The sequence below is a fragment of the Schistocerca serialis genome, chromosome 1 (genome assembly GCF_023864345.2).
Source record: "Schistocerca serialis cubense isolate TAMUIC-IGC-003099 chromosome 1, iqSchSeri2.2, whole genome shotgun sequence".
NCBI lineage: Eukaryota > Metazoa > Arthropoda > Insecta > Orthoptera > Acrididae > Schistocerca > Schistocerca serialis.
In genome coordinates this window covers 261,198,717-261,222,128 of record NC_064638.1, presented here as the reverse complement: position 1 = coordinate 261,222,128, position 23,412 = coordinate 261,198,717, and the positions used below count along the sequence as shown (strand labels likewise).

The 23,412-nt window shown below is 42.5% G+C and overlaps 1 protein-coding gene across 1 annotated transcript in view; it reads right to left on the bottom strand.

Annotated features, from left to right (window-relative positions):
• LOC126467286 (atrial natriuretic peptide-converting enzyme) overlaps positions 1-23,412 on the bottom strand; it is a 264,050-nt gene that overhangs the window by 88,103 nt on the left and 152,535 nt on the right. The window lies entirely within an intron of this gene.

The following is a 23,412-nucleotide window of genomic DNA, read 5'->3' as shown; positions in this document are numbered from 1 at the left end:
CAAGCACAGAAAAGCAACTCCAGAACCTATTTTGATGTAAATTTACTTAAATATAAATAAAACATAAGATGAACATAAACAAAAACAAAACGACGATAATGGAATGTAGTCGAATTAAGTCGGGTGATGCTGAGGGAATTAGATTAGGAAATGAGACACTTAAAGTAGAAAAGGATTTTTGCTATTTAGGGAGCAAAATAACTGATGATGGTCGAAGTAGAGAGGAAATAAAATGTAGACTGGCAATGGCAAAGAAAGCATTTCTGAAGAAGAGAAATTTGTTAACAGCGAGTATTGATTTAAGTGTCAGGAAGTCGTTTCTGAAAGTATTTGTATGGAGTGTAGCCATGTATGGAAGTGAAACGTGGACGATAAATAGTTTGGACAATAAGAGAATAGAAGCTTTCGAAATGTATTGCTACAGAAGAATGCTGAAGATTAGATGGGTAGATCACATAACTAATGAGGAGGTATTGAATAGAATTGGGGAGAAGAGGAGTTTGTGGCGCAACTTGACTAGAAGAATGGATCGGTTGGTAGGACATGTTCTGAGGCATCAAGGGATCACCAATTTAGTACTGGAGGGCAGCGTGGAGGGTAAAAATCGTAGAGGGAGAGCAAGAGATGAATACACTAAGCAGATTCAGAGGGATGCAGGTTGCAGTAGGTACTGGGATATGAAGAAGCTTTCACAGGATAGAGTAGCATGGAGAGCTACATCAAACCAGTCTCAGGACTGAAGACCACAACAACAATACATAAAAACTCCCATAAAATTAGTTTATGGAGGACACAGAAAATCATAATGAATTCCAGAGTATAATGCAACGCTGAGGACAAAATTTCAGCAATCCTGGGTCTGAGATACTGTGGTGGTGTAAAGGAAGCTGGGGATTCCACAAGGCTCAGTTCTAGATCCACTGTTTTCCTTGTTACACACTGCCTGACAAATAAAAGTGAATCACCCAGAAGACACTGACGGATGTGAGTGTAACTTCATTCATGTACACACTATCGGCGGATATGTAAATCGTTATACAGTTGCAATTCTCTGTGAGTGATAGAACGGCCACCAGAGTTCGTTAGTGATGTTCATGTTACGAAGTCTTGAAGCGTGTGTAAGAGGCACGAATAGCGTTTGATGTTAAGCGATTATTGTGAAAGACTCAGAGATGACATATTCTCGTATGAGACAGCATTATCAGCACCTGAGAGGGCTTGAAATGGGCCTCATAATAAGTCTCCATTTCGCCAGCTGGTCGAATCATGCAATATCCAGATCTGTGGGGCATTCGCATGTAATGAGCACCCGATGTTGGACAGCATGAGAATGTCAGGAGAAGCATACTCCTCGTCAAGGTTATGGTTGACCGCTTTTGACCACGAGGGAGGATCTCCGTATTGTTCACCAACCACATTGTAACCCATTTGCATATGCGCCGCCATCTGACAGCAAGTAATGGACTCCGTGCAATATTCTGCGTCATCCCGCACCACAGGTCAGAGACCAGCAGCAACTGAAATGGGGAGTTATCGTCTCATGAGGAGGTTTCCCGTTAACGGCACAACATAAACGGCTGCTTTTGGAGTGGTGCCCTTTCCAGGAAGCATGGACTACCGATGAACGGCGTTTCACTGCTCAGCTATGAATCACGGTTCTCCATTACCCAGGATGACCAGCGTTAGTGAGTTTGACAGCGACCTGGGCAGAGGTCCCATTTTTCCGATATTTTGGAGAGACACAGCGGTGTTATTCCTGGCGTCATGTTACAAGGAGCCATCCGGTATGACTTCAGGTCACGGTTAATAGCAATTGAAGGATCTCTGACAGCACAATGGTACGTCACGGACGAAACTGAATCGTATTTCAGATCTGCCATGAGCTGCTAATGAAAAATGATCATCTTCAGCAATTGTAGCATTACGCCACAGAAAGAACGTCGTCACGCTCACCCCATGTGACGTTCGCTATCGAAGATTATCAACTTGGGGCGTGGAATAGTACATGATCATCTAAGCAGACGTTATTTGCTGCCAGCCCAATTGGCTAGCACTGGTTATCTGGCGTTCTTTCTTCCACAGTTCTTATAGACGGTGCATCTTACTGTCTGAGGATGTGTTATCATCTCATTTGGATATTAATGTACGATCGATACATTATTTGCCATAAGAGAAGCAGAGATCCAGTCCCATGACCAGGTCTTAGCCGACCTTCGCTCCTGTGCACTTTTCCCTGTGGAGTAACATGAAGTTCTGAACTTAGAGCTGGCAAATATGATGGTAGGTAACATCAGTGCTCGGTTTACAAAGTCTAATTGCCGCTTCATTTGAGCAAAAATGACGCATTTCTCTCGTGAATGATATACTTAATTAACACAAGTCCATAACGTAATAAATGAAATCGAAAATTTTAAATTGTTAGGATTCAAGACAGCTGAAAAGCTTTCTTTCAAGTATCATGTTGAGTATTTTGAGTGGTAGTTGTAGTGTTCTTTTTTAATATAAGAATAGTCAACACGATCACTAGCACTGAAGTGCATAATCTTTTTTATCATTCTTACTTTTTTAGATACTGTGAAAGTAACGGGGCTGAGAGAAAATAAATGGATGTAAATAATCTTGTATGAAGAAACATTACAATATGTGCAAAGCTTTAAATACCTAGAAAGCAGAACAGAAAGTTACTTAAAATGCAATAAAGAAATTAAATCAAGTTAGCAATGGCGAAAGAGGCACTTCGTAAGCATGCGAGAGTTTTTTGCAGCAATATGGGAATAGGTTTGAGGAAAAGACTGATAAAATGTTTTGCTCGAAATGTTCAGCTGCAAGGCTGGGGCGGTTTTGAGACGTGGACGTAGAAAAGAATAAAAAAAAGGTTGGATGGATAGCGTGAAAATGAAGAGGTGCTGAGAAGAGTGGGAGAAGAGAGACAGTTGATAAGTGTAAAAAAAAGGAGGAAAAGTTAGATAGGACACATGTTAAGCAGTAAGAAGGGTTTTATAAAACAGTCTTAAATGGGTATGTAGGAGGGAAGAGGAGACGAAGGAGAAAGAGGTTTCAGATGTGGAGACTGCTGGAGTTAGGCAATAACTAATTCAGCCACTGTTAACAACAACGTTTGCCATGAAGATGCTCAAGGAGCACATGTCGCTCATGTGTCCAGACTGGAGGAAACCTGGAAGAGATACCAAATGCAATCGCACATTTTTCGTAGGTTTAGTAATATAAGGTTTAAAAAAGAATATTGTTACTTCCACACTCCAGGTTTCCAGCTGTTCATGCTCCTATTTCAGTTAACCCGTCAGTTACAGGGAATAAGCAATACTGACCCTACGACTTCCCTTAGAAGATAGGTTAAGGAAAGGAAAACCCTACGTCTATAGCTGACACTGTTGACTGGAATACTCTCTTTAAAATTCTGGAGGCAGGGATAACGTACAGGGAGCGAAAGGCTAGTTACAACTTATACAGAAACCAGATGGCAGTTATAAGAGTCAAGGGCATGAAAGGGAAGCAGTGACTAAGAAGGGAGTGAGACGTACTTGTAGCCTATCCTCGATGTTGTTCAATCTGTACATTGAGCTAGCAGTAAAGGAAACAAAAGAAAAGTTTAAAGTCCAGGGAGAACAAATAAAATCTTTGAGGCCTGCCGATGATGGTGTTTCTGTCAGAGTCAGCAAAGAACAGGGAAGAGCAGTTGAACGGAGTGGACAGTATATTGAAAGGAAGATATAAGACGAACATCAACGAAAGCAAAACATAGATAATGGAATGCAGTCGAATTAAAATCAGGTGACGCTGAGGGAATTAGGTTAGTAAACGAGACACATAGAGTAGTAGATGAGTTTCACTGTTTGGGCAGCAAAATAACTGATGATAGCCGAAGTAGAGTGGATATAAAATGTAGACAGTCAATGGCAAGAAAAGAGTTTCCGAAGAAGAGAAATTTGTTAGCATCAAATATAGATTTGTGTGTCAGGAAGCCTTTAAGTATTTCTATGGAGTGTAGCTATGTATGGAAGTGAAATATGGACAATAAACAATTAAGAAAAAACGAGAATAGAAGCTTTCGAAATGTGGTGCTACAGAAGAACGCTGGAGACTAGATGGTAGAGGAGGAAGTGAACGGAACTGGGGAGATAAGAAATTTGTGGCACAACTTGGCTAGAAGAAGGGATAGTCTGACAGGACACATTCTGAGTCATCAACGGATCACCAATTTAATACTGCAGGAAAATGTAGGGAACAAAAATCATAGAGGGAGACCAAGAGATGAGCAAGTAGATTCAGGAGGATGTAGGTTGCAGTAGTTATTCGGAGATGAAGAGGCTTGACAGGATAGAGTACCATGGAGAGCTTTAAAAAACCAGGTTTCTGACTGAAGACCACAACAACAAAGCAACTTCCGCCTATGAAAAGGATTTGTTCGTAAAACTGACGAGTTAACTTTTTAATAGGGATAGATACATTGTCTGCAGTCGAAAAAGGCAATATTGAAATAAACGTTGCGACACCAGACTGCTTACTAAAAGCCTGCACTGCAGATAGAGATATTGCAGAAACCGCACTGTTGTTTGTATTAAGTCTCCAGACTTAGCTGAGAGGAGAGACAAAGTGATGCGCAGTTTACGCTGCGCAGAAGTTCCTCAGTATGTCGGCGCCTGGGAGGGGACATGCGGGGGCGAAATGCGTGGGCGGCAGGCGTCGCCAGGGAAAGCGGATCTTCGTCTGCATCTGCATCTGGCCGACAGCGTGCTCTCTCCAGGCGCCCCCGCGATGGAAAATAATAAGCGACAGCTCGCAAAACCGGGCTAGAAGTCTCAGTGGACCAGAAGCGGACGTCTGCGGCCTGCGGCGTGAAAGGTAGGGCCAGTGCAGCTGACGACGCGCAAAAAGACGTGCAAGAAGGCACCCGCAGCTGGTCCACTTTCTGCACAGCGAGTGCGGCGAAGTGCGTCAGCTCTCGCTCGCACTACGTCTATGGGACGTTCGGATACTTCTTACTAATTTTCTCTGTCAGTACTTTCACAGCGCCTTTGCTCTCGTGACGTAAATTGCAGCTGCAGGTGTACGCCTTTGAGACAACAGGGCTTTTTATATGTACCTCTGTGGTTGTAGAAGACGGCTGCGAGAAAACTGCAAGGCATACATAAAACAGACACATATGAGTGGACAGAGCACCTATCCAAGCTGTATGCGCTCAACCTGGGCGCCGTTTATGACGAGACAGACATCAACACGTCACTGAAGTCGCTGACACGAGTTGTCCGGGAAGGCGCCACATCATCCCACTTTGGAAATTTGTTTATTGGCTTGCCTGTCTGCATACGTGAACTAATTCGACGAGACAATACGGAGTCAATGATGTGTATACATGTTCTGAATCACCTTCCCCCTTAGGAAACTACGCGTTCTATTTTATGATATGTCATCTGTTTTGTCCTCTTTGTCTCAGTTTTTCTCTCAAAGTGCATTGCAATGGTTTCGCTCATCCCTAATGTTTCGCCAGCAATGTTTCATGTTCGGCACATAAAGTCACAGTAGTGGCAGTTTGTACGAGGCGTCCCCCAGGGTTCGGTGTTAGGTCTTATACTCTCTTCACTGTATGTATAATATGTTATCAGGTTTGTCCTACTGCAAGTAGCACATGTACGCTGATGGCCTCCATTTATATCTAAGTGCAAAACCTGTAAAACCGAAGAAAACTATCAATAATCTGAGAACCGACCTGTGTGCACTACAAACTGGTCTCAGAAATAGGGTCAAAGCTCATCCTGTCCAAAACCCAGGCAGTACTGGTGGGTCATTCTAGGCTCATTAGCCAGAAATATCGGGAACCCCTAGCGTCTTTAACCCTAAACGGGACAAATATCAACTTATCCCCTTCAGCAAAGAGTCTAGGGGTAACAATAGATGAAAATCTAAATTGTACTGAGCACATATCTGCAGTGTGCAGGAAGGCATCAGCATCTCTCCATGACCTACAAAAATATAAAAAGCTTGAGCTGAAAAAGGTAGCCTTCTCTGGAAAGCTCAAGGCGTCGTCTGAAACTGGTTATGAACGCCTGTGTTCATTACATCTGTGATGTTCGACTTCTTGATCACATTTCACCACTGTATCCACAGCTATCCTGACTGTGCGCAGACAAGCGCATAGATTTCCAGACCCTCTGTCTTCTTACTGTCTTATCAAGAAACACTGTCTCTCATGTATCTCCTCGACCTTAAAGCTCTTACCTGAACAGCACAGCAGAAACGCCCGGGAACATCAGTGCAAAATCCTTTCTGTCTCACTCCATCGTTGAGTCACTTTCTCGAAATCCTCAGTAGCAAGAACACGACTTTGGAATAACCTCACGCATTGTGTTGGAGGACTGAACACCATTTCCACCTTCAGAAGACCATTGTACTTGTATGCACTCATTACACTTTTAAATCTTCCTTTCCAGTCCTCGTAATTTCCCAGTATTTTTAGCTGGTGCAGTCTCCTCAAATTGCTTTTCTCCAGCGCTCGTTATATCAGAAAACATTCTTTCTTTTACACTTATAACTGGAATTATTGTCACTATAGGTGGCAGCAGCTGCAGTAGTACAAGTGTGTCACTATTTACTTTATAAGTTCATAGTCAGTGTTATTTACTCACATACTCACACTTCAGGCACTCAAATCATTTTCTGTATGCGTGAAACCCTGCTCCGATGTAAGAGGGGGCCTGATGGCTCTAATCAGATCAGGTTAAATAAATATTCGCTACCTGTTATATCTCTGTATGTCTTATAGTTATCGTGTATTCTCCTAAAACTCCAGACTCCAGAGGTGCATAGGAATAACCCTGTATTTTGTGAAGATGGTGCCTCGCAGGCCGTAAGTATTTGACAAAGTCGTAGTTCCACCGGTAAGAGGTGCTAATAAATATCTGTTGTAATAAGGAAGTATTCCTAGCAGCTCTCAGGGATGGAACTATAACTTTTTTATAAAAATTTTAAGGCATATTGAACCCACGAGGATCAATGCAAATAATTTACACACCCCATCAATCCAAAAAGTTACGAGACCGATTAATACAAAACAGGGCAACGTTAGGATTGTGGTTTTAATGGTACAAGTGTTCTTAATATCCAGCCCGCCCCCCACATGACTGCAATGCACAGAACGTTCATGAAACTTTTAGAAAAGTTCTTCTTTGGGATGTTGTACACCTTGAGTTTCAGACTGGCTTGAATGCCGGTTTCGTCGTCAAAGGGTTGGCCCTTCATTTGAATTTCTGCGATTTGTCGTTCTGTGGTATGTTCGTATTGATAACACCAATTTTTTTTACGTGTTTTGGATTTCAATTAAGTTGCGTCAGGGGTCCAAGTGTTGTTCTCGTTCGAGAGTCAAGATGTGCAGCATAAACTTTGCGCGCACGTTTCTTTTCTTCAAAAAGTTCTGGAGAATGCCATAAATATTTGATTTTGAGATGCTCCTCTATTTCGATTTGTGACATGACAACGTTGACACGTTACACGCCCACTAATTGACACGGCCTATTCGCACCTGACTGGTTGAATGCACATCTGTTTACAGTTGCTAGTTCAAGCAGCGCCTGAAATTACCGCGGTGACGTCGCCTGTATGCCAGGAATGAAATGAAATGAGACTGATGCCGTATATTAATGTATGATGCAGCAGGATGTAATGCCAGAAGAATGAATGTGAGACAGTCATATATTGTCCATGGAGTTTATGTAATTGTTTGACTCTACTCCTTTGTTTCATATTTCTTTTTAAACCTGTTACGTCACAATCACAAGAGCATTTCACAATGTCTTAATCGTTTACAACCAGCCTGAGATCATATTCAGACTACAGGAACTTGCTGCGAGCAGTTGATGAGATGTTTCCACTGTGTTGTCAACAATACCTGACTAACGCTGACAAATCGATGGGACCATCACTGCTTGCTGTGGTATCACGTATCGATACCATACCACAGGCCTCATAGCAACGGAATTGGAAGTTTCCGTCTGACGCCGAGAGTGGTCGCGTGGCATATGGTGGACCCCATAGTGTGTGTCCGCTAGCCACGCCTCCAGCGGCTCTGCACTATGGCCGGCCTCTGCCGCCGCGATATAGGACGGATGACGGCAGCCACTCATCCCACCTGCACCTAGAACCTCACCTCTACGACACCCTCGTTAGTGCTTAGTTTCACGAGCCTCTTCCCAGTTGACGCTGTGATAGCCGCGCTCTGTTTCTTGCTGCATTATTTGTAATGAGTCTCCATATGCTTGGAGAAATACGGGGTGTTCAAAAAGTCTCTCCGCAATGCCGTATGATTGTTAGCCGCTCGTGCCGTATGCCGCAGTGAATATACCGAAATGAAACTCAGTGAAATACAAGTTTTAATTTACTGAATATTCATTTTTACTTACAAATTTTCACATTAAATGTTGTAATTGTCCTCCCTGTTGTTGAACACTCAATTCAATTCGTCTAATCATGTTTCCAAACACAAGCTGTAATATTTCTTCTGTACAGACGATGTGAAAGTGGATATTGGTGTTTTCAATTCATCGATGGATTTTGGACGGTTTTTATAGACAGTTGCTTTCGTTGCACCCCAGAAGAAGAAGTCAGGCGGTGTGGAGGCCAAAGTCCCTGTGAAATTATGCGATCACCAAAAACATCAGCAACAGTGAGTGACATTGAAACGCGAGCTGTTTGCGCGGTTGCACCATCTTGTTGAAAATAACTGTTTGGTATTTCACTTAACACAAGTTCTCCTATGAATGGGTACAGAATATCACTGCAGTATCGTTGTGCCTTTATTGTTTCGTTGAAAAATATGGGACCCACAATCCGACGTGTAGAAATTGCAATCCAAACTCCTATTTTCACAGAATGAAGTGGTTCCTCATGAATACACAATGGATTTGCAGTACTCCACATACGAGAATTTCATGTACCCGGATAAATGAAACCACGCCTCATCAGTGAAAAACGTTTCATTAAGAATATCCCTTCCATTTTGTTGAACGAAATTTTTGAACAATTGGTAATAATGCAGTATCTTGCCATGATCAGTATTTTTCAGTTCTTGCGCGACTGTTACTTTGTATGGGAAAAGTTCTAATTTTTTCCTTACAGCTGTGTGGGCCGTTCCGACACTAACATCATTTCCTGGGCGTTTTCTTACTGACTTGTTCGGACTCATGGACATTTTATCGGAAATATCGAGTAGTTTATCCTCAGAAACAAACGCTAGGACGACCAATTCTCGGTGCATCTGTCACTGAACCCGTATTTCGAAATTTGTTAATCAAATCTCGCACAGTATCGCGATGTACGACTGTTGTCTCCGGGAAAACTGAATTAAATGTTTGACGAACTGAAACTGTGTATTTACCGCCAGCTTTGAAGACTGCGGAGAGAGTTTTTAAACAACCCGTACAAGTTAAGTAAATCTTCTGTTTATTGTGTTAACTTGTTCGCTGATCACTTACACTCCTGTCCAGCTTCCCTACGACGACAGTTGCCGGGCCAGTCTGCAGTCAAGCTCTCCTTACCTTTATGTACAATGTCGTACACAACATTAACCGGAAGATGATTGCTGGGTGATCGAAGTGAGCTCCGTTGTTCGGTAAAGCACCATTTCAGTTACAAAAGGGAGTAAAGTAAGGCGAACTTTAACCCAGAGTTTGGATTGAACACCATCGTATCTTTTGAAGAAACTGTATGTTTGTTAAAGACGCTATCCAAAATGGCCCTTAAACCTAACCAACCAAAGGACATCACACATATCCATGCCCGAGGCAGGATTCGAACCTGCAACCATAGCGGTCGCGCGGTACCAGACTGAAGCGCCTAGAACCGCTCGGTCACTCCGGCCGGCAAAGACGCAACCCTACACTATCTAAACTAAGGTGCAATAATAAGAAACAAACCCCAGGAGAGAAGTCTTGCATTAAAAACAAGCAATATATCTCCGCTATTGTTCAGCCTCTGCACTGAAGAGCCATGGCTGAAAGAAAAGAAAGTTTCGGGAGTGTGATTAGCATCCGTTGTGAAAGAATATCAACGAAAATTTTTGTGATGACATTGGTATCCTCGGAGAAAGTGAGGAGGATCTACAGTATCTGTCGAATGGAAAGATCTAGTGAGCACAGAATGTGGTCTGAGAATAAACAAAAGAAAAACGAAGGTAAAGAGGAGTAGCAGAAACCAGATTACCGATGAACACAACATAAAAATTGAGGACCAAGTAGCCTGAAAAGTTAAGGAATCCTCCTACCTTTGAAGTGAAACAACACGTCGGACGATGCAGCCAGAATTTATCAAGAGACCAGAACAGGCAAAGAGAGCATTGTTTGTTTGGAAACGAACGCTAGTATAAAACTTAGGTCTTAATTTGAGGAAAAAGCCTAGAATGGACCACAACATTGTATTTTACTACAGCGTGGGTTCCCTGAAAACCATAGAAGAAGAGAGCCTTAGAAAGAAGCTGAAAATTACATTAACTGATAAAACAAGAAATGAGATGTTCTAAAGAATCGACGAGGAAAGGAACGTGTGGAAAACATGGAGCAGAAGAAGGAACAGGGCGGTAGGACATCCGTTGACCCTTTCACTACCACTGGAATTTAAGCTTCCCATGGTAGGTTCTCACAGAGCCAGTGAGAGTTAGCTGTGTATTGTTGCTGTGTATCAATGTCCCACTGGCGAAGGGAAGCCTGCTAATGGTTTGCACAAGTCCTATAATTACAGATTGAACCTGTAGGTTGTGCTTCTTGGAACTGCTTTGTTAATCCTGTCTACAGTACTGTCGCATTGAATTAGTTCGCGCCTGCAAATAGGCAACCCCATTAACAGATATGTAATGCGGGCTGTTATCGCACCTTCCCGGGCAATTCGTGTCAGTGAATTACATTCACGTGTTGAATGCTGAGGAAGCAAAAGCCATTGCAGACTCGACTGAAAAGAGAATGTGCAACTGACAACGGGCAAAAATGGCTGTCCCGCACTAGTTTCTGCATCTGAGGAAAGAGGAAGACATCGTTGGGTTCCGTGCCAAGAGAGTACGTAGGAGTGAAGCAGAACTTGACAGATGAGCTGATTCGTTGTCGTGGAGCAAACATACGCTATTGGACAACTTCCCACGACACTTCATCCTGGACACTTCTTTTAACCTCGTCAGGAGATTCTGTAGTAACTCTGGTGAAGGCGTGGCCCTTGTGAGCTCGATCTGTTAGCACCACACCAGAGTGGTGCCTAAACCATTCAGTATCACCTTGCCCGATGAAGACTGCGTCTTTGCCCCTTTCGGCGGTGGCGAATCCACAGCTTACCTTGCTGTGCATCTTCGATGCTAATTACTATGGTCGCAACACTAGCGACAGCCATTCTGAAATGAAGCAATACGTTTCTATTCGGTGATGAATAGTAATAAGCAAACATTACTCAAAGTTTCTGTTGGTCATTGAAACCATTCAGACCACTTCATACGATGCTGCGAACCTGCAACCCTAGTCAAACGTACTACAAAAAAAAGCTGCCATACCTTAGTCACGCCACTACTCAACCTACTTTCGTGAACAGCCGTGTATGTTCTTTTCCAGCAAACCTGTTCTCCGTAATAACCTCCCTTCGATCACGTAGCGCCGGCGTTTCTCAATTAAGACGCAGTATAAGTGCAGTTCCCATTCCAAAGTGCGCTCATTAATCCACTCTGTTCTGTGTGACTTGGCAACCATGATGGATTTCCAGGAAAAATCATAAAGCAACTTACAACCCTTAGCTATTTGCGTTGCGAGTTCTATTGTTTTCTTCTGTACATTATGAATTCATAAAGCTCATTCAGTTACGAGTGAACAGTGTTGGACATGGTTCTTTATACCTAGGGGTAGATTTATAGTATAACTATCTGACAAACCCGGTATTGCCCATATATTCACTTTGCAAATTTTCTATTAGAAACAAAAACAAAAAATGAGCTATGTTTTTAGAGTAAAACCGAAAAAATTTCAGTTCCATGTATTCATGAAAATACCTCTGAAATTACGAAACAGTCGTACGAAGAAATATGCAGAATATACAAATATATAAGTACAACGTCCTGGACAGTTTCAGTACACTGGGCGCATCTGCTTCGCGTCTCTGCAACGCGGTTTTGTGAACTTCTCTGCGGTAACGCCTCTTGATGGCTCTATAAACGGCTATTATTTTCGCCTATAGCCTCTTGAGCTTCACAGTTGAAAGCTGTCGAAAGCGCTGCTACGTGTCAGGAATTTCCTTGACTCGACTGTATGAGTGTCTTATGAATAAAGAATAAGCTTGTTAAAACTTCGTGTATGATGCGGCAGTTTTTCATGCATCTCAGTGTTTACGACACCGTATCACTAGACCTATGTGGCGTGCAATGATATATTTGTGAAGGTACGTTCAGCAGCGTATGTGGATACTGTCTGCGAAATATGTTGTGAAAATAGTTAGTATCAAAGCAGTAATAAATGTAAAAGTCATGCACGATGTGGGAGTTTTCCACATATCTCTGTGTATACGGCATTACATTTCCTGATATAAGTGCCACGCAGTGATATAATTTTGTAGGCACGTTCAGCGGCGTGTATGAATACTGCCTACAAAATGTATTGCGAATGGAGTTTGTGGCAAATAATTAATAAATGTAAGCGTCATGCGTGGTATGGCAATTTTTCACGCACCTTATTGTTTATGACATCGTATCTCTTGAACTATGGTAGGTAGGTGGTTCTTTCCCCCCGCAGCAATTGTTGCCTGACAGTAAGGAATTTGTGTAGCAAGTTTGGTTGCAATCGATCCATGTTTTAAGGGGACATGTGGAACACACACGTACCCACATCCATTTTTATAACTTGTATGGATTCAGTTAAACAGACCCAAAAAAAACAACATAGTCGGCCTCTGTAGCTGAAGGGTCAGCCAACTGACTGCCATGCGGGGAATCCAGGTATTTCCCGCTACTGCCAGAGATTTTTCCTCAGTGGGACGACTGAAACGATGCCTGCTCAACATCGTGATGCCAGTATTATTGAGGAGCTTCTTGAATGATAAGTAGAAGCAGTAGGTCTGCCAACCCGACAGTGGACGGGAGAGCTATGTGCTTGCTGAACCCCCCCCCCCCCTTCCGTACCTCGATGATGCCACGCCATTGCCATGGCGTTCGGTAGGTCCAGATTACTACGTCTGTGGCCAGGACGGCGGTGCTTACCTTTTTTCAACAGATAACATCGGACGCCTTTTAAGCGTGACAACAATGAGAAACGAACTTGATTAATAATAAGACTAATCGATGTCTTCATTTTGCTACAGCCAGGAAAATAACGTCCTCGTACTTCTGCTCTCTACCGTCATGATATTCATAGAGTCCACTCATTTGAACAGTATGGCCAAATAAACCCGCCCGGTTAGCCGTGTGGTCTAACGTACGGCTTTCCGGATTGGGAAGGAGCCCCTGGTCCCCGGCACGAATCCGCCCAGTGGACTTGTGTCGAGGTCCGGTGAGCTGGCTAGTCTGTGGATGGTTTTTAGGCGGTTTTCCATCTGCCTCGGCAAATGCGGGCTGGTTCCCCTTACTCCGCCTCAGCTACACTATGTCGGCGATTGTTGCGCAAACGAGTTCTCCACGTACGCGTACACCACCATTACTCTACCTGGCAAACACAGGGCTTACACTAGTCTGGTGTGAGACGTTCACTGGGGAGGGGGGGGGGGGGGGGACACCTGGGACCGAACCGCACAATAACCCTGAAAGAGTGGTTCGGTGTGGGGCGACGGAGGGGTGAAGTGGGCTGCGGTAGTCGTCGTGGGGTTGTGAACCGCGGCGGCTGCGGCAGGGACGGAGCCTCTCCGTCGTTTCTAGGCTCCCGGTTAAAATACAATAAAATGGCCAAATAATGTCACAATGTTTACTTTAAGCTGATTCTTATCTTGCCGCTTTACTCTGTATTTGACTCCATTTAATTTACAAAAAAAAAAAAAAAAAAAAAAAAAAAAAAAATGACGAACGATAGTACTCTCACGATGAGAAGATACTCAGTACAATCTCGGTGCAGAATGTCAACTGCTTTACGATGTTTTATTCAACACGGAAAGGAAGTAAGAAGGATAAAGGGTGTTAAGTTAGGTCGACATGGAGCCATCAGGCTGCGGTCACGGTCGCTCCGATATACGTGGAATCCGCCGACGACCGACATCGGCCAGTGAGGGGCGATCTTTTCAAATCAATACTCCACTATGTGCGCGGTTACACTATAGCCGACCTTACAGGCCGAACATACAGACTTCGGACGACAATCGGTGAGATTCAAATCAGTTTATTTTCTTCGGTAAAATCGACCGACGTTCTCGCACACGAAATATGGTGCGTGAGAAACTGATAAGATTAGTCCGAGTGAGTTTGTGGCATCCTGAGATGAGAATATCATAATCGGGATATAAATCGGAATCCATTGACTGAAATCGCAGGTTCATTCGGAACATCAAATAGGCAAAATCTTTATCGGAAATTTTAGCCATAGATTTTAACCTCAAAAAATAATTTGTTCAAGCGAAAAGTCTGGCGTATCTTATATGCTTATAGCTACTGTACTGGATCTTTTTGTGGTAGGCTGTAATTAGTTGTCTACAAATTATTGTTACTGCTTACTTGCGTTTTAAGCCAGTGGATAATAATTCTGTTAATATGAAGTGGTTTTCAGAGCATCTTATCGTAACTTCATGCTTGTCTTTCACTGGTGCACCAAATGACAGAAATTGAAGGTTAATTGACGTGTGTCTGCACAACTTTAAATCAATAAGCAAAGCAGTGTTAATAACTTGCCTTTCAAGATCAACACAAATTATCTCAAGTATATAACAGAACGTTTCCGGCTGGTCCCGCTGGAGGTTCGAGTCCTCCCTCGGGCATGGGTGTGTGTGTTTGTCCTTAGGATAATTTAGGTTAAGTAGTGTGTAAGCTTAGGGACTGATTACCTTAGCAGTTAAGTCCCATAAGATTTAACATACATTTTTTTGAACAAAACGTTTCTCCCGTCATCTCATATATTCGTAAAACTTCTCTGGTTATTCCAGTAACTGAGGATAGAGTGCATAGCACTCACCACGTTCTTTACGAGGGAGGAAAGCTCATTCACATGCATTCGGCGTCTCTATAATAGCAAAAGCTGCTATGCAAATGAAATGAAATGGCTCTGAGGCACTATGGGACTTAACATCGGGGGTCATCGGTCCCCTAGAACGTAGAACTACTTAAACGTAACTAACCTAAGGACATCACACACAACCATGCCCGAGGCAGGATTCGAACCTGCGACCGTAGCGGTCGCGCGGTTCCGGACTGTAGCGCCTAGAACCGTTCGGCCATTCTGGCCGGCGCTGCTATGCAACAATCGTATCCAAGCACAGAAGCGTCATGATATCCACCCCACCTCAAGAGGTGAAAAATCTAGCCTACCTCATACATAGAATAGATTCTAACCTAATCTACCCTAACCTTCTTGATCCTGTCAAAAACTGAGGAAGGAAATCGGACGCACTATGACCACGCTGTCGGCCGACAGTGTCTAACAACCGTTGTCGGTGCCCCAGAGGTCGCCGCTGGTATCGGCCGATAGGTTGGTCATGGTGCGTGCGATCTCCTTCGCCAGTTTTTGGCGTGTTCCAGGAAGTTAGGTTTGGTTAGTATATGTTATACATATGAAGTAAGTTAGATTTTAACGGATACCGCGACGCCTCTTGGAGACTTGCAGGCGAGTGCTAAAACAGGACTTTTTTTAAAATTAAAAACATGCCGAATGCATGCAAATGAGCTTTATCTGTCTCGAAAAGAATGTGGCGTGTACTGTATACTCAACCCTCAATTACTGGTATTACCAGACAAATTTTACGAATGTTTAAAATGAAGGGGGAAAACGCCATGCCACAAAAATTAAAAACTGTTTAGCTTTCTGACGCCACTTTCCTTCTCCTACCATCCATTGGCGTCAGAAGCTAACATGCTGTAATTAATGTTTTTCACATATTTTATACGTGTGCAATACGAAAATATGTAGTTTCAATGCTACATCATATTAAGGATCTCTCCAAAATACGTTCTTACGAGCACAGTTTTTTTATGCTGCAGCGTAGGATGTGTATAATGGTGCTACCAATGAGGTTATGAGCATACAATGCTTAACTAAATGATGTATGGATAAAAGTAAATGATGTATGAATAAAATTTGTATGTGAGTAAGGAAGTATTATTTAATCAATGAAAGGTTGATTTGCAGTTTAGCAGCAACTCACTTTATTCTAAAAACAGTGAAAAGTAATGCAATACCAGCAATATATTTAGAAAATCAAATTCTAGTAGTTGAAACTTCACTGCCCTTTAAACACTTGCCCAGTGGATTTGAGAAAGGAAGTAACATGGTTTCATATTTCGTAGTATGTGGGATGCAAAAATGAAAAAATCAGCTTTTAAATAAGTCGTTACGGCATCGTAAATAACATCCAACATATATATAAAAACTTTGAAATTGTACTTTTCAGAATGTAAATAGGCCTGAATATTGGAAAGATGTAATCGCCACTTGTCAAACATCGAGGAATGTATTCCAGTTTTATTTGAGCCAGAACTACATCTTTAATGTGAGTATAGGATTTTTGAATAGAGTTCGAATCGCACCTCTATAAAACTCGAACTTAGCTTTCGTTATCCGAAATTTTTTCCGTTATAGGTCTTTGGGTTTACACATTCGAGATGATTCGTGGTGACCTTGGAAAGCAAGATTACAAACGTTCTGCTTTACTGAGTTGTGCAGACATATGTCATTTAACCTTGAATGACCGGCATTCAGTATAAATGTGAAAGACGAACATATAGTTTAGAATAAGATACTCTGAGCACGAGAAGCACTGATAAGTGGAAACAGATACACCACGTTTGCAAACCACTGCACGTAACACAAACAGAATCACACCCTACTACCCTCAAAATTCGGGTAAGCAGTAATAATAATTTGTAGACAGTTATTGTTCAACTACCACAACCCAAAGAAGATCCATAACAGTAACTCTAAATATAAGTTACACCATCCTTCCACAACTTATTTTTTGCAGGTTATAATTTACACTTACATTTTCCGATAAAGATTTTGCCTGCTTGTGGTTTCCAATAAACCTGCAATTTCAATCTTAGCAGTAAATAAACGATATAGCTGTTACTTTTTCGCGAAACACAAAATGGTTCAAATGGCTCTGAGCACTATGGGACGTAACTACTGTGGTCATCAGTCCCCTAGAACTTAGAACTACTTAAACCTAACTAACCTAAGGACATCACACACATCCATGCCCGAGGCAGGATTCGAACCTGCGACCGTAGCGGTCGCGCGGTTCCAGACTGATGCACCTAGAACCGCTCGTCCACTCCGGCCGGTGGATACCACAAAGACCAACTTCGAATAAACTGATAAGTTTCTCACAGTCCATGTTTCGCGTAGTGTCGGTCGATATGGCCGAAGAAAACTAACTGATTTGAATTTTACCAACTGTCGTCCGAAATCTGTACGTTTGGGCGATGAGATCGGTTACATTGTGACCGCACAGGTAGTGGCGTACTGATTTGAAAATATCGGCCGTCTTCGGTCGATGTCGGTCATCGGCGGAATCCACCCATATTGGTGCTACTGTGAACGCAGCCTTAGAGGTAGAGCCAGATGTAGAAAGAAGTCATGGGCTAAGGAAGCCCACAAGCCCGCTTCACCGGTAATGATTTCGTCAAAATCACATGGGATTGAAGTGTCTTCTCCTCGAATATACATTCCTGAGCCACAGCGATAGATACACAACCACAAATGTCACCCACAGAATTACAATCGAAAATCAATTTTTTCAGCTCTTAGTTTTTTTTTTGTGTCAGGAAGCCCCTGGAACTCGTTAAAGACAGAGCAAAAGTATTCGTTGAATACTGAAAAGGATGATGCAAGCTATTGGATGTAATATTGTCAGAGGAACCACCTTGGAATTCACCTGGAGTAATTTAGAGGAACTAGAAGTGCCTGGAGGGACGGGTCATGATTTGCTTTGTGTTGCTAGTGGTTACGAGCCGAGCGCATTACACCAGCGCGACGACGTTCGATTACACACTTCACGTTTGCAAAGGAACGTACACATGGCGTGGTGACGCAAGAGCGGAGCAGCATACGGCAGACGAGCCGACTTTTGCTCTCGTCGCACACGGAGAACTTAGTGAAAGCTACGGAGATTCTTCTTGGGTCTGCGAGAGGCGGTGAGCCTCATGACGAAGCAGATTTCACTAGCAAACAGGCGCACTCCGTATACATAGCTTTTGGACGGTCAATTTGGAGTTTAGCTAATGAGCAAATATAAGGGTGACTCACCTGTCCCTACCGATGACATTTTATGGAACTCACAATTCCGTATCTGGCCTTCAAAAACCACTCAGCATATTTTCATTTTCTCTTGCTCACTACATTCTAACTATTAGTCCTACAGGAAATATGAATAGGATTTTTTTATACGAAGTTTAAGGTAATTAAATTTTGTATTGTGATTCGTTTTCTCTAGAAGGCGTAGTTTTCGAGTTATTCAAGAAAAAGCACACAAGTGACCTTCAGACGCACGCTCATCCCGCCACTCAGCTCCCGTCGATCAGGATATCTTGAATGTTGTTATCGCACTCTCGCCTACCACTGTACAAAAATTTGTGACTGCACGGATTATTTCGCACACTGGATCTTGGGGTATCTTCATTGACTGGTTTCATTACGTCACAGGCATAGTCAGCCACTTACAAACTGTAAAACTGATGTTTGTGTGAATTTTACCTAACAATTTTGTGAATTTTAATAGCATATCTAAAACGGGCTTTTAATGCGAAGTCCATTCAAAAACTGAGAGTTTCTAGTCGAGCAGTGGAGAGACACGTGTCAGGAGCTACCGCGAGGAAACGAATAAATGGATCTGCGTCCAAGCAGAGTGGGAGACGCAATGCCGACAGTAGTGAAAATGAAATAGAGGTGAATAAGCCATGTAATCAGGCGAATGAGTGCTAGATGGACTAACAATAAGAAAGTTGTCTGCTGGATTCTAGAAGGTAAGAGTAGGCCAAAGTGGTGACGTTATGGGTTTGTAGATGGCAATAGAAAACATGCAGCGGACCCTTGACTGCGTTTAGCTGAACACCGCGATGCATGAAGATATTAGAAGGGGCGTTTAGGCAGCACTAGACGTTAAATGTCTGACGATGAAGGACAAATAACAGTAGGTAATATATTCATTTTGAATATATCGGTAAGTAAAATGAGAGAATTTAATAATGAGACACACATAGTTTTTATCGACTATGTCTAGGTATTTGAAAAATTATCACACTCGGCCCGTCCGGCACTTCTAATTTATCTAAATTACTGCAGGTGAATTCCAAAACTAAAAGTCTGGTCAGTGTTACAAGGAAATGGAATTCAGCGATGCTTCATACGGGACGTGAAAGTTTCTACAGTAAAACAACATTTGTAATAAAAACAGGGAACAAAAAAGTAAGAATTGTATTATAACTAACCAAGCAGTTAAAAGAAGTTGCTGCCTTAACCCTATTTTATTGTTTATATATAAACGATGAGATTAAAAAGATATATATATATATATATATATATATATATATAAAAACTAAACGAAATTGGTCAAAATTATAATTTGGAAATATCCATATAAAGACCAAAGTAACGCCATTCCGAGAAAAAAAAAAGCAGGTGTAACCAAAAGTACGAGTAGTGATAGAAAACAAAATAATTTAGCAAATGCGTCATTTTAACTAACTGAGCTGTGATATTGTTTTCGATTATGATAAAGATATAAAAAATAACACAGCAAAATTTCAAGGTGTCTCCAGAACAATAAAAAGAACGCTAAACAAAAAGACAACTAGCGAAATGCAACTAGAATTCTATAAAACACTAACTGTTCCAGTGCCACTTTATGTATCTGTGGCCTGGACAGCAAGACATAAATATAATAGTGAAGTCAAAAATGAAATTCCCAAGATCAGTTGAAGGATGTCAACTAGAAGATAGATTACGGAATGAAGGTATTAGGAATTAGCTTAAAATATTTTCAGCAGCAGAGAAAGTCGATACATGCAAGCTGAAAAGGAAAGAACATTTAAACAGAATGCAACAAGGCAGATGTCCTAAAAAAGCTTTGTAATATATTAGGTTGGTGCATAAGTAAGTAGCGATTTTGCTTTCCAAGTTGGTATTCCGGTTGCTATGAGTTTATTTATCGATTGCCGTTTTCTGTCTGCAGTTCACTGTTGCTATTTGAGTTTACTTTTGTCTATGGACGCTAGCAAATGAGTGCCAAACAGAGAAATTGGAACTCTTCCGACATATTCTTCTGTTTGAGTTCAATAGAAGGGTGACGGCAGCGGAGGCAGCCAGAAATATTTGCGCCGTGTTTGGGGATAATGCCGTTGGACATAGCACTGCAAGAACTGGGTTTTTCGTTTCAAGCAGGACCGTTTTGACTAGTTCAGGGAGACTTCTGAGGTTTGATGATGATCGTTTCAACGCATTAATCGACAATGATCCACGTCTGTGTACCCGAGAAATGGCAAATGTGATGAACTGTGACCATTCCACCATCGTACGACACTTGCATGCAATGGGGAAGGTACAAAAACGGGGGGGGGGGGGGGGGGGGAGGGGGGTTACTGCCTGTAGTAAAGCAAAACCCCAGAAATCAGTGGATGGCCATATGTGGATCAACTGGCTCGTGAGCAGCACCCACCATCTCTATTCCGTATCGTTACTGGTGACGAGAAATAGTCTCTTTGTGCTACCATAAGGAAAAGAAAGGAATGACTGAGCCCAAACAAAGCAGCAACTCCCCGTACAAAGATCTGAGCGCATCCACAGGAGATAATGTCACGCATCTGATGGATTAGCGACTGTGTGGTGTACTATCAATTGCTCACCCGAGGCGTAACCATCACTGCTGACATTTAACTGTCAACAACGTTTTGCAGACGCAGTCCAAGAACAAAGACCAGGAAGGCTACGTGAAGTGATACTCATCCACGACGACGCCCGCCCGTATTCTGCTGGACTGACAAAAAACGCTATATATGAGTTCGGTTGTGAAGTCATTCCGTACTCACCTTATTCGCCTGATCTTGTGCCATCAGATTTTCATCTTTTCCCCTCTCTACCGAACAACCTTTGCGGATGAAAATGCGGACCGAACATGGTTCGACGAGTTCTTCGCCTCAAACCCACGTGATTTCTACAGTCGCGGAATCGAAAAGTTACCCCAGCGTTATCAGACTGTTGTAAAGGGTGAAGGAGAACGTATTATTGGGGACTAAACTCTCTTTTCTGTATAGCTATTGTGTTTATTAATATTATGGAAAAACGCAATGAACTTATGCACCAATGTAATATACAGCCAAAACGGTAAGAATGTAAGTCGGCCGAATAAACCATGGAGCTAAGAAGCTAAAGCCAGAGCAACTATGTCGTCGAACCTAATCCATGAATGTTGATGATGATGATGATGATGATGTTGTTGTTGTTGTTGATGATGATGATGATGATGAGATGACGGTGGTGATGGCTGTGAAGGACACCCCCATAGCGAGGGAACGCTTCCGTCATACGGTTCGCCAATGCTACCGGAGGTCCACGGCGTGAGTCAAGCAGCCCACAGCGCCATCTGTGCACTCGAATGGACCTCTGTCTCTTCTCGCTCAGGCAGGCGGACACGCGAGTGGCCGCCGTTTTGAACCGTGCGTTTACGACCGCACTCGCCTTCCCGCCTATTAACGAATGACACGGCCTTCTGTTGAGTGAGTGCAAGCCACATTGTCCTTGCCCACCCTCCTTACGCGGCGTCAAGCGCGGAAGCGTCCCGGCGACCGTCGAGAATGACAGGCTTACTGCTAGCAACTGTTTACGACCTTCCCCAATCCTTTCAGTCCCGTGTTCGTGGATCAAAACAAAACAAAGTAAACCACTTGAAGGCAATCTGCTACATACTAATCTGCAGTATTGCGCCTGAAGGCAGTTTTACACCACCCGCCAAAAAAATCAGACACTGATTTTATTCTTGGCGAACAAACGACGTCACCGCAGTAATTACGGTGGCAGCGTGGACTAACGACTGTGAACAACATGTCTACATTAGACTATTCAGTTGCGAAGAGGCAGTGTTAAGTAGTGGACAAGCAGCCGTAATGTGTCACCAAGCAGAGCAACATCTCTGAACCACGAATTCATGACATTCTCTGGAATGTTTTGAAGGAGGGAAAAGTGTGTGCAGTGTTTGTTCCGTACTCCTTAACTTTTGAACAAAATCAACGGCGTGTGGATGCCTGCCGCGACTTGAGTGAAATGCAGGAGTCGGACAATTCTTTTCCGGAAAAAATCATTATGATAGACGAGATTTTGTGTTATGAATATGAACCTATCACAAAACGATAAAGCACACATATTCACGTGAAGGCTCGACGATTTGTCCACTTAGATATTCAAGCCAATACGACACGGAAGCTGAACAACAACCTAAGGAATGGTTCTTCTGACAGTTTCTCGTGCTTGTATGAGCGTTCTTTTCGTTATACTTGCGTGGCGGGAGACTATGTAGAACACCTGTTATTAAAACTACCATCTTAATTTTTCCCTATTTTTTATTAATTCTGTCTTGTAACCTTTCTCGACTGACTGGCGGCATACTGCTTGTGAAAACATCGGCCGCTGGGAATGTTCTGCTGTAGTTAAATAAGCACAGATTGTACTGAAATTGGAGGACAATAAGAGGGATGTGAAACAAGCAATTTTGACTTGATTTAACGAGATTGTCAAAGACTGTTCTCTCATCTAACTATCCGCTGCATAAACTACAGTTAAAGGCGACATGTTAAGAACTCTGTCACCAAAGCATAAAGCTGAAATTCCTGAGGCAGCTTCCGAGGTCTACAGTTCTTCTAAGGGACTGACATAAAATGCTCATTTTACCCGAAACTACACTGGGTAAAATGACTTCAAAAATCAGCGAATATATTACTCCAACAGATTCAATCTTTTTTTATATAATTATGTAGCAATATAGGTTGCAATGTATTTCAAACACATTTTAACAAAGGAATAAGAGCGGCACTATCTAAACCAATAAATATCATTTAACTTAAAATGGGCGTCTTATTATTTATTAATATACGTTATTTACCCTGAACTCCAAAAGAGTTATCAAAAACTACTTTCAACAAAACCAAATTTTACCATGGAGGGCAACCTGATGAAATTTTACCAGTTTGTAGGCGGAGGACCCCAGTTGTCCTTTTGTTAAGCGATATTCCATTTTCCCAACCCCCCCCCCCTCCCCCTTTCACAG